The sequence below is a fragment of the Gorilla gorilla genome, chromosome 20 (assembly GCF_029281585.2).
Source record: "Gorilla gorilla gorilla isolate KB3781 chromosome 20, NHGRI_mGorGor1-v2.1_pri, whole genome shotgun sequence".
NCBI lineage: Eukaryota > Metazoa > Chordata > Mammalia > Primates > Hominidae > Gorilla > Gorilla gorilla.
The window spans coordinates 45855737-45867743 of record NC_073244.2 but is presented as its reverse complement, the minus strand read 5'-3'; the positions used below and the strand labels follow the sequence as shown (position 1 = coordinate 45867743).

At 44.1% G+C, this 12007-nt stretch overlaps 1 long non-coding RNA gene across 1 annotated transcript; it reads right to left on the bottom strand.

Moving 5' to 3' along the window:
* Positions 1-599: 599 nt before the first annotated feature.
* Positions 600-2837, bottom strand: LOC134757740 (uncharacterized). The gene is made up of 3 exons (XR_010132156.1): positions 2711-2837; positions 2191-2354; positions 600-708 (listed from the first exon to the last, which is right to left on the bottom strand). It is a non-coding gene; the product is annotated as an uncharacterized lncRNA (long non-coding RNA).
* Between the last annotated feature and the right edge of the window lie 9170 nt (positions 2838-12007).

Sequence of the window (12007 nt, the reverse complement as noted above, 5' to 3'; positions counted from 1 at the left end):
CAGTGGTGTGGGAGTAAAAGAACTTACCAAGACAATTGTAGGTAAATAAGGGCAGATTTATTAGAGAAAGTAGGAAGATATGTTGCCCATAGGCAGGATCAGCAGAAGAGAAGCTGACTGCCAAGAAACAAAGGCTTGCTTGAGATTTTATAGGATAGTGTTTATGCTGTGTGCCGAAGAGGGTTTTGTGCAATACCGATAACGCTATGGTTGCAGTGAGCTAGCACGCAGGTGTCTGGTGATAGGTGGGCACAGGAAGATTGTGAGTTATTTGTGCAGGAGGGCTGTGTGTCCTGGACCATGAAGAAAGGCAGACTTGGAGCTTATCTGCTTTTTCTTTTCGGTTTCTCCTCATCCTGCCAGCCTGATTCCTTTTGCCTAATTAGGACTCCACAGAAATGAAGGAGAAGTTAGTAGTAAAAGTAATTTTCAGTGGGTATATGGGAGTTTTGTTTTGGCCATGTGAAGAGTGAGATATTTCAGAGAACACTGAGTGAAGACATCAAGTGGACTGGTAGACACAAAGGTCTGGAACTCTAGGGAGTCATTCAGAATAGAGACATCCAGAAGGTGGTGGCCACTTTGTAGACTTGAGGTGAAGCTGTGCATCACATTTAGAAGAAGAAATCTTCAGGTCATGATCTTCAGCTTTCAGCTGGCCAAGAAGGGGAGAGTGAGGGCCGAGGACTGGATCTATTGCTTGGGCACCTGGTTGGGTGTGGTGGGCATCACAGGCACAGATGAAGGGAGAGAACTGAGCCTGAAGGTTGGGTCTGGGGAAAGGAGGGTCTGGCAGGAGGCCAGGGCTTCTAAGGGAAGAATAGACATTCATGTGGATACAGAAGCATAGGAGTAATTGAAGAAAGATGGCACCAAGGACAGGGCCTTTACTTCACAGCTCTACGGACTCGCCAGGATAGTGGATTAGCACAGGGGCAAATGTGGTTGTCTGCTAGAGGCATTAGGAGGGCAGCAGTTTGCGGGGAGGTATCTAAAACCTGCATGTTGTTCTGGATGGCTGAGATTGACTGATGAAACAGAGCCAGAAGGTGAGGCTTTCTTAGCAGGATTAAGGGTTGCCCTTAGCAGTGAAAGCCATTGGAGGTCTTGGGGAAGTACTAGGTTCTGTCTGAATTGTCAGGCATGTTCTTGATGCCATGTGGTGAGTAGCATGTGGGGAGGCTAGGGAGGGATCTATAGTTTGGGATAGGAAGATAGCAATATCTATGACATCTGGAGATATGAGAGAGGTATAGCCTAAAGAATGATGTGCACATGGAGAGGGAGTGTGTCCTAGGGCTCTGGTATTTGGGCCTTAAGGATGAAGAGTGAGCCCAAGTTTGGTTGTGTTTGGAAGGTACCATCTAGGGACTTCCTGGTAATTTCTTGGCAAGAAGGGGTGGGGCCCTGCATGGCAGGCCTGGAACTTAAATGGTGTCTGTCTGCCCACCTGCTTCTTATTGTTGAGCACAGACACAGCAATTAATGGGTGATAGGAGGGAGTAGGCACAAATGACACCAAGGTCTGATACATCCTCTGGGTTGTGGATCTTGGAAGGAGTATGAATATGGGGTGGATTTATAGAAAGATGTACTGGGGGTCCTCAAGAGAGGCTCTTCATGGTTTCATCTGTGCCTATCATAACAGAGCAGTGTGACCTTTGAGGAAGTGGCCATGCACTTCTCCTGGAGGGAATGGAGTCTCCTTGATGATGTTCAGAAACTCCTATACTGCAGTGTGATGCTGAGAACTTTTCAGTGATGGCCTCAATAGGTGAGACCCTCACACCCACCCAGATACTTTAGACTAGATTCTGCCTTTCCTTTTCCCCAGGGACAGATCCATCCTTCTCACATTAGGACAATGGACTCTACTTCCTTCCTCAGTTTCCTGGGTAGGCTCATTGGTTGGTGGGGCTGAGCCATTGCACTGTCCTATCCTCTTCCCAAGCAGCCTCAATACCTGCTGCCCCAAAGCCTTACTTGGAAGGGGATCAGGAGTCTTGCCGTCAGCCTTTATAAGCCCACTTTTCCCTTTCCCTGGCCAGGTGACCTCTCCGCCCCAGGTTCTGCCCCCTTCCTCTAGCTAATATATCCCCATGTCTTCCTATACCAGGAATTGCTGTTACCGACATGGTCACTATTTATGTCCTCCTCTGAGGTTGTTTTTGTAACATTTGGTTTTCTTACCTGTAGTCTGTTGCTCCAAGTTTCCCTGGGCCAGTGCTGGCTCCTCCCTTCTTCAGTTTTTCATTTAGTTCTTGCATTATCCAGGTACTATTCTCAGCTGGGAGCAGGGGGAAGAGCTATGGGTGCTTCTTAGTGGGGACATGCGGTTCAGAGGGGTCCTGGCCCTATTAAGTGGCAGGTGAGAGGGCATGACATCAGGGCTGTGTTCAAATCATACCATGAACCAGTCCTGTTCCCACTACTATTTTGGTGCCAATGCCAGTGGTCACACCTCATTTCTACCTTTCTTTTCCCATTCTTGACACTAGCAGCTTGCCATTTCTAGTCAGACTTTTGTCCCAGGGCTAATCCCCAACTCTCCGTATTGCACATCTTACCCACTCCTGTCCACTACTCCCTCTCACAGTGTTCTCCAACACTGGCCCACACATACTGTGTTGTGAGATGCACACGTATTCTTAAGTAGTCTCTGAACGTGAGCCACTCTTTTGCCACTGGATTTTCTTGGGCCTGGACTTACCTTTCTGCACACCTCTTGTGTCATCAGCAAATACAAGTACCAAAAACCATTGGCAGAGGAGGGAGTTGTAGACCCCACTCCTCCTCATTGTGCTGCACCTCATCCTTGTGTCCTTTGCCTGGTGAGGCTTCTCCCATGCTGTGACCTTTTGAAAACTATGAGTTCACAACAGCTGCTTCCTCAGTCTGACCCAAACTCTCTCCTCCTGAAAACAGTCCTGTGAACTCACATAGACTCATGCATTGGTGTGCAGATACACATTTGTGATGTCAGTGCCCCTTCTCACCAAAGTCCACGTGCACTTCACTGGCATGTCTTTGCTTTTAGGGTATTGGCATGAAGTGAAAGATGAGGAAGCACCTTCTCAGCCAAGATTTTCTGTAAAAGAATTGTCACAGGTCAGAGCCCCCTGAGGCCCTTTCCTCAGAAAGCCCACCCCTGTGATATGTATGTCTTAATCTTGAAAGACATTTTGCCTTTTGCTGAGGACAGGGGAAAATATCCCAGGAAGAAACTGTATACTTAGGGGCATGTGGAAAATGATCCTTTCAGTAAAGAGAAACCCTTCAGAAGGGATGTAGGATACGAGCTTTTTCGTGAAGGGCTGCAGATTTCTTGTGCCAAATAAGTCCTTTACCTTTGAGAAGGTGGGAAGGTACTTCCTGGTTGACTCAGGACTTCTCCAGCACCAGGCCACTTACAACAGGAAAAGCCATACAGCACCACTGAGTGTGGGGCAGCCATTCACAGTGAAAAAGTGACGAGAAGTGCAGTGAATTCAGGAAAGCCATAAACTGCAAACACACACTTGTTCAGCACCAAAGAGTCCACAGTGGAGAAGGGCTTTATGAGTGTATCACATATGTGAAAGCTATCAAATACAAACCCTTACTTGTCAAACACCAAAGAGTCCAAATTGGGGAAAGGGCTTATGAGTTCTGTGAATGTGGGAAAACCTTCAGCTGCAAATATGGACTTGTTCCTCACCAGTGAATTCACACTGGAGAAAGACCTTATTAGTGCAGGGAACATGGGAAATTCTTTAGCCAAAGTTCCAGTTTTACTGAACAACAAAGAATTCACGCTGGAGAAAGGTCTTATGAATGCAGCAAAAATGGAAAATTCTCTGTCCATGTACACAGAAATATCTTCAGGGATGGATTAAATGAATTTAGGAGCAACAGATATTAGAAGTGCTTCACATCCTTGTTACTGTGATAGTGGAAGAGTATGAGGTTTATCCACATAAACCATGGACCAGAGAGACCTGCATTCAAATCCTGCCCCTGCTCATTAGACTGAGATACTCTGGACAACTTCCTCAGATCACTGACTGTGATATGGAGAAGGTGCTCATGTTTACCACACAGAGGTGGAAGGACTGATAAAAGTAGTAAAAACACATTGGGTCAAAATAACTGATGAATATACGACAAGGACTCCATTGGAAAAACGTAAACAACATTTAAGAACAGATGGGTAATATAAGTAGAACTGCTAAGAGAAGATCAAAAGGAAATGCTAGAAGCCAGGCGCATGGTGTCTCATGCCTGTAATCCCAGCACTTTGGGAGGCTCAGGCAGGCAGATCTCACTTGAGGTCAGGAGTGCAAGACCAGCCTGGCCGACATGGTGAAACCCCATCTCTACTAAAAGCACAAAATTAGTAGGGCATAGTGGTGCACGCCTGTAATACCAGCTACTCTGGAGGCTGAGGCAGGAGAATTGCTTGGACCCGGGGGGCAGAGGTTGCAGTGAGCCGAGATCATGCCACTGCACTGCAGCCTGGGTGACAGAGCGACACTCCGTCTCAAAAAAAGAAAAAAGAAAAAAAAAAAAAACAAAGGAATTGCTAGAATAAAAAACATTGTTAACACAAATGAATGCCTTCGAAGGGCTCATCAGTAGACTGGACATAGTGGAAAAAAGAATCAATGAGCTTGAAGATATGTCAGTAGAAACTTAATACAAATTAAAGATCTGAACTGTCAGATTGAATAAAAAATAAGACCCAACAATCTTCAAGAAATTCACTTTAAATATAAAGATACTGGTAGGTTAAAAGTTAAGGGGTGGAGAAAGATATGCCATGTGAACATTCATCAAAATAAAGCAGGAGTAACTATATTAATATCAGACTTCAGAGCAAGGAAAGTTTCAGGGGTAAAGAGGGGCAGTACATAATGATAAAGAGGTCAATTCTCCAAGAAGATATAATAATCCTTAATGTGTATGTACATAACAAAGCATCAAAATATGTGAGGTGAACAACTTAAAACTCAACAGTGAGAAAACAAAACGACCCAACTGAAAAATGGTCAAAAGACCTGAACAAATACCTTACCAGAGAAGATATAGACAGGGCAAATAAATATGTAAAGATGCACATCATATGTCATTCGGGAATATAATGAAGACATTAACAAGACATTAGCCTACACATCTATTAAAGTGGCTAAAATCTTAAAAACTGACAATACCAAATGCTGACAAGTATGTAGAGTGAAAGAACTCTATAAAGGATGCTGGGAATGCAAAGTGGTATAGCCATTGTTACCAAATGAATTGTGTCTCCCCCAGTTCAGTAGATAACAGCAGCTCTGTTCTCTTGGCCCTCTATCCTCTTTTTCTGGCTTGCAGATATAGTTGCCTTCTTGCCGTGACTTCACATGGTTCTGTGGGGTAGACAGGGAAGAGAAAGGAAAAGGGGAGGCCTCAACCTCTGGTGTCTCTTCCTTTTCTTATATGGACATGAGTCCTAGCAGGTTACAGCACCACACTTATTATTTAATTTAACATTAATTAGGTCCTTAAAGGCCCTTTCTCCAAATATAGTCACACTGGGGTTAGGGCTTCATATTTTGAACTTAAGTTCACACAAAAACTTTCATATGGATGACTATTGCAAATTTTTTTCATAATTTCCCCAAACTGAAAGCAACCAAAATGTCATTCTGTATGTGAATGGATAAAAAGGAAACAAAAACCAGTTGTACATCCACACAACGGAATATTATTCAGTGATAAAACAAAATGGGCTATCAAGACACCAAAAGACAGAGAATTCTTACACACATATTGCTAAGTGAAAGAAGTCAGTCTGAAAATGCTATGTATAGTATGAGGCTGGGCGTGGTGGTTCACGCCAGTAAACTCAGCACTTTGGGAGGCTGAAGCGAGAGGATCACTTGAGCTATGGAGTTCCAGACCAGCCTGGGCAACACGGCAAAACCCCGTCTCTACAAAAAATACAAAAATTAGGAGGACGGGGTGGTGCATGCCTGTGGTCCCAGCTACTCAGGAGGTTGAGGTCAGAGGATCGCTTGAGCCCAGGAGGTGGAGGTTGCAGTGAGCTGAGATCATGCCACTGCAACTCCAGCCTGGGTGACAGAGTGAGACCCGGTCTCAAAAAAAAAAAAAGTGCTATGTATAGTACGATTCCAATTATGTGACATTCTGGGAAAGACAAACTATAGATACAGTAAGAAGATCAATAGTTGCCAGGAGATTGGGGGAGGGTTGAATGGGTGAAATTCAAGGGATTTTTATGGCCATGAGGCTACTATGATACTGTTTGCATTTGTCAAAACTCATAGACCTGTCCAACACAGAGTGAACCTTAATGTATGCAAATTAATGTAATAAATTCAGAGGTTGAGGGATCCCAGAAAATAATTTAGGCTGTAACATGCGAATCTATCTGTATTACAAATGTATGAGGCAACTTCACAGAGGGAGTATAGGGAAAGGTGCTGACCTAAGTAACTTTAGAAATGAATGGAGTCTGTGAGACTAAAGGCAAAATGAACTACAAATATGCAGTGTACACTAGTTGATAAAGTTTTCACATGAGGGTACAGATTAACAATTCTGATACTGCTATACATGTATACTGGAATTGAACTATTAAATAAATGGATGCTGGACAGTGGGAGCCAGGTTTTCACTGTTGGAGTAGGAATTTATAGATTAGCAAGGGGAGGATGCTAGAATGATCTCTGTGGTACCAGATTAGAGTTGGAATTATCAGTAAGAATACATATTTAAGTTAATATAGATACAGATGGCATATGCATGGTTAGTATATACACATACATTTCTTTGCTCTGTCGCTGAGAAGGCCTCAAAGAAATTGTACCCCAGTAGCAATGAGCACATCTGATGCCTAAATCTTGATTGTAATGCATTTATCTAATACAATTGTAGGGAGACCCCCTGAAACTATTGCTATGGAATAAAAGATGAAATGCTCCTGATTATTGTAAATACAAAATTGCATGCAGGATTGTGTAAAGACAATGCCAGGTTGGACTGCCAGAATGAGCCAACAGCACATGATGTGCTTCCCCCTGCAGAGAGCCTATAAACGGATGTGGAGTCAGGGAGGTTTCATCACCAAGATTCCTATCCCAGAAAAGCAGATGTTCATAGCTCTGGGAATGGAATGCGACCCTTGTGGAGAGCCTATAAATGGGTGCATGGGGGCGCCTGTTCATATGGATAAGATAGGGCTATAAACACCCTTATCTTGCCACGGCTCTTCTAGGTCTCTTTAGGGTTAAGACATACTCCCGTCTGAGATTTTGTGGTCTCTGGTTGTCTAGTTTCACATCCTGCTTCTATTGATTGTTTGCAACCAGCTTTTGCTGCAATTATTACTACTGATTAGTATCTTACTAAATATAGGTTATGGATAGACTACGTTTCTGTTTTAAGGCTCTGTTAGAAATTGCTGATGCACACACTATATTGTAAATTCTTATCTCTGTATACTGTACTTCTGCATACAGATGTTCCCAGACACTTCTCAAAAGAAGACATTTATGCAGCCAAAAGACACATGAAAAAATGCTCATCATCACTGGCCATCAGAGAAATGCAAATCAAAACCACAATGAGATACCATCTCACACCAGTTAGAATGGCCATCATTAAAAAGTCAGGAAACAACAGGTGCTGGAGAGGATGTGGAGAAATAGGAACACTTTTACACTGTTGGTGGGACTGTAAACTAGTTCAACCATTGTGGAAGTCAGTGTGGCGATTCCTCAGGGATCTAGAACTAGAAATACCATTTGACCCAGCAATCCCACTACTAGGTATATACCCAAAGGATTATAAATCATGTTGCTATAAAGACACATGCACACGTATGTTTATTGCGGCACTATTCACAATAGCAAAGACTTGGAACCAACCCAAACGTCCAACAATGATAGACTGGATTAAGAAAATGTGGCACCTATACACCATGGAATACTATGCAGCCATAAAAAAATGATGAGTTCATGTCCTTGGTAGGGACATGGATGAAGCTGGAAATCATCATTCTCAGCAAACTATCGCAAGGACAAAAAACCAAACACTGCATGTTCTCACTCACAGGTGGGAATTGAACAATGAGAACACACGGACACAGGAAGGGGAGCATCACACACCAGGGCCTGTTGTGGGGTGGAGGGCGGGGGGAGGGATAGCATTTGGAGATATGCCAACCATGTTTTTAAAACGACGTTAGCAAAACTTTGTCCAGAGACCCTGGGGGCCTCTCCTACCCATAGCCGTTTTGTGCATAAAGATAGTTCCAAAGGGAATCTTAAATCTTAGCCCATTTGAAATGAACTATGGGAGGCCCTTTTTAACTTCAGACCTCCTGTTTGATGAGGAGACATAAAATGCTCACTCATACTATCAACGGGCCAGGTTCAAAAAGGTCTCCAAGAATACAGAAATAAAGCATTGCCCTTTCCCACAGAGGAAAAGAATGGCTCCCCTGTTCACCCAGGATATTTAGCCCTCTTAAAAACTTGGAAAGGCTGGGCATGGTGGCTCACACCTGTAATTTCAGTACTTTGGGAGGCTGAAGCAGGCAGATCGCTTGAGATCAGGAGTTTGAGACTAGCCTGGCCAACATGATGAAACCCTGTCTCTACTAAAAATATAAAAATTAGCCGGGCATGGTGGCAGGCGCCTGCCTGTAATCCCAGCTTCTCGGAAGACTGAGGTAGGAGGACCACTTGAACCCAGGAGGCGGAGGTTGCAGTGAGCCAAGATTGCACCTCTGCACTCCATCTTGGGCAATAGAGAGACTCCATCTCAAAAAAAAAAAAAAAAATTGAAGGGCTCCTATCAGGCATTGTTGAACACCCCCACTGCTATTAAACTTCACGGAATCACTAGTTGGGTATACCTGTCCAGGATTAGATAAACCTGTTTCTTATGAGTCCCGTCAGGCACAAGAGGAGGACACCAAGAGCTACACTGTGAAACCCTAGAAGACTTAAAGCTATTGTTTTGAAAATTCACAGATTGCCAGGTGTGGTGGCTCACGCCTGTAAAACCAGCACTTTGGGAGGCTGAGGCGGGCAGATCACCTGAGGTCGGGAGTTCGAGACCAGCCTGACCAACATGGAGAAACCCCATCTCTACTAAAAATACAAAATTAGCTGGGCGTGGTGGCACATGCTTGTAATCTCAGCTACTTGGGAGGCTGAGACAGGAGAATCGCTTGAACCTGGGAGGCAGAGGTTGCGGTGAGCTGAGATTGTGCCATTGCACTCCAGCCTGGGCAACAAGAGCAAAGCTCCATCTCAAAAAAAAAAAAAAGAAAAAGAAAAAGAAAAGAAAATGCACAGATAAGTACTCAAACCCTTGAAACACAGGCAGCAAGTATAGGAAAAGCCGTAAGTGGACTCCATGCCTCCCTGTACTCCCTAGCCAATGTTGCCTTAGACAGCAGATTGGCTCTAGACTATCTTCTGGCTGAACAATGAGGAGTATGTGTGGTAGTAAGTCACACCTGTTGTTCTTATGTTAACAATTCAGGGATAATTGAACTGCAAGTTCAAAATATCTGCCAAGGCCAAGCACAGTGGCTCACATCTGTAATCCCAGTACTTTGGGAGGCCAAGGTAGGAGGATCACCTGAGCCCAGGAGTTTGAGACCAGCCTGAGCAATACAGTGAGACTGTGTCTCTATGAAAAATAAATTTAAAAAAATAGCTGGGCAGGGTAGTGTGCGCCCGTGGTCCCAGCTACTTGGAAGGCTGAGGCAGGAGGGTTGCTTGAGCCTGAGAGATCGAGGCAGCAGTGAGCATGATCATGCCACTGCACTCCAGCTTGGGTCACAGAGTGAGACTTTGTCTCAAAAAAGAAAAAAAAAAGATTTACTAGCAGGCCACCTGGCTACATAATTTTACTAACCCCACCAGTCAAACCATCTGAGACTCCATCAAAGGATACCTACCAAGTACGACATGGTTTTTACTCTTACTATGGCCTTTAATAGCTCTGTTACCACTGATCTTTGGCCCTTGCTTGTTTAACCTCTTAGTAAAGTTTGTGTCTTCTAGATTACATAAATTCCATGTGAAGATGTCACAAGGCTTCCAACCCATCCCATCTTCTGACCCAGAAAATAAAGACATCCTGCTTTGGGCCCCTTATATCAGGCATTCAGAGATTTTTACTCCTTCAAAGCTAGGCAGGACCTATGCCCATAAGATCAGCAAGAAGCAGTTGCAGAAGATGGACCTCTACCCTTCTACAACCCCTTAAGATTAAGAAGGAGGGCCAGGCATGGTGATTGACCCTTGTAATCCTAGCACTTTGGGAGGCTGAGGCCAGTGGCTCACTTAAGGTCAGGAATTTGAGACCAACCTGGCCAACATGGTGAAACGCTGTCTCTACTAAAAATAGAAAAATTAGCCAAACATAATGATGCATGCTTGTAATCCTAGCTACTTGGAAGGCTGAGGTGGGAGGATTGCTTCAACCTGGGAGGTGGAGGTTGCAGTGAGCCAAGATTGCACCACTGCATTCCAGCCTGGGTGACAGAGCAAGACTCTGTCTCAAAAAAAAAAAAAAAAAAAAAAAAAGATTAAGGAGGAGTATATAATCTCTGAGGGGGGAATGAGGTCGAAGATCAGTGGGACTTGTTTTCTGAGCACCAGTCACAAGGCCCCGCTGATCAAAACAGGATCTAAGCAAAACAGGATGTAGCAAAGAAACTGGCCAAAACCAGCTAAAACCAAGATGTTGCCCTCGTTGCTCATTGTACATTAATTATAACTCATTAACATACTAAAAGAAACTCCCACCAGTGCCGTGACAGTTTACAAATGCCATGCAACTCCCAGAAGCCACCTTATACAGTAATATGGTTTGTCTCTGTGTCCCCACCCAAATCTCATCGTGTAGCTCCTATAATTCCCACATGTTGTGGGAGGGACCCAGTAAGAGATGACTGAATCATGGGGCAGCGGGGAGGGGTCTTTCCCATGCTGTCCTTGTGATAGTGAATGGGTCTCACGAGATCTGATGGTTTTTAAAATGGGAGTTTCTCAGCACAAGCTCTCATTTTGCCTGCTGCCATCCACATGAGATGTGACTTTCCCCTCCTTGCCTTCTGCCATGATTGTGAGGCCTCCCTAGCCACGTGGAACTGTAAGTCCAATAAGCCTCTTTCTTTTGTAAATTGCCCAGTCTTGGAGATGTCTTTATCTGCAGCGTGAAAACTGACTAATACATATGATTTTAAAAAGGGAGGAACCCTCAGTTACTGGAACCTCCACCCCTTTTTCAGAAAACTCATGAATAACCCACCTCTTATTTAGCATATAATGCAGGAATAGCCATAAATATAGCTAGCCAGCAATCCACGAGGGCTTCTGCTACTACTCTGCTACAGAGCAGCCATTTTCCTGCCCTCTGTGGCTCTAATAAACTTGCTTTCACTTTGCTCTGTCAGCTTGCTCTTGAATTCTTTCCAGCGCAAAACCAAGAACTCTCCCGGGCCGAGCCCCAATTCTGGGATTCACCTACATCAGAAGCACAGGGTAGGCCACATAAGCTTACCAGAACTTACAGCATTATTTTTATTTCATTGTTGTATTTTGATGGAAACTGATTTGTGAAAAGTGAAACTAGTTTTCCCATTTATAAGCAATACAAGATTCCCTTTATGAAGGAACCAGTTTAAGTAAACAAAATGTGTGTCAACTTAAAGAATAGTGGTTTATACTAATGGTCACAGCCAACGTCCCCTGACCACTGACCCTATGCCAGGCCCTGTTCCAGGCACTCTCCCTGCTCCACTGATTAGCCCTCACAACATCCCTGGTGAAGTGTGGGCTTTTCCCCAAAGCTGCTGACTCTAGACCCGATTGGCTTCCCTCTAGGAAGCTGCTGCCCAAAGAGAACAATAACATTTTTGAGCATGACTTATTGTTTTAATATGCTTGTTAATTTGAGGTATACCATAAGGCATACCTCAGCAAAATGTTCAGTCCTAAGTGTT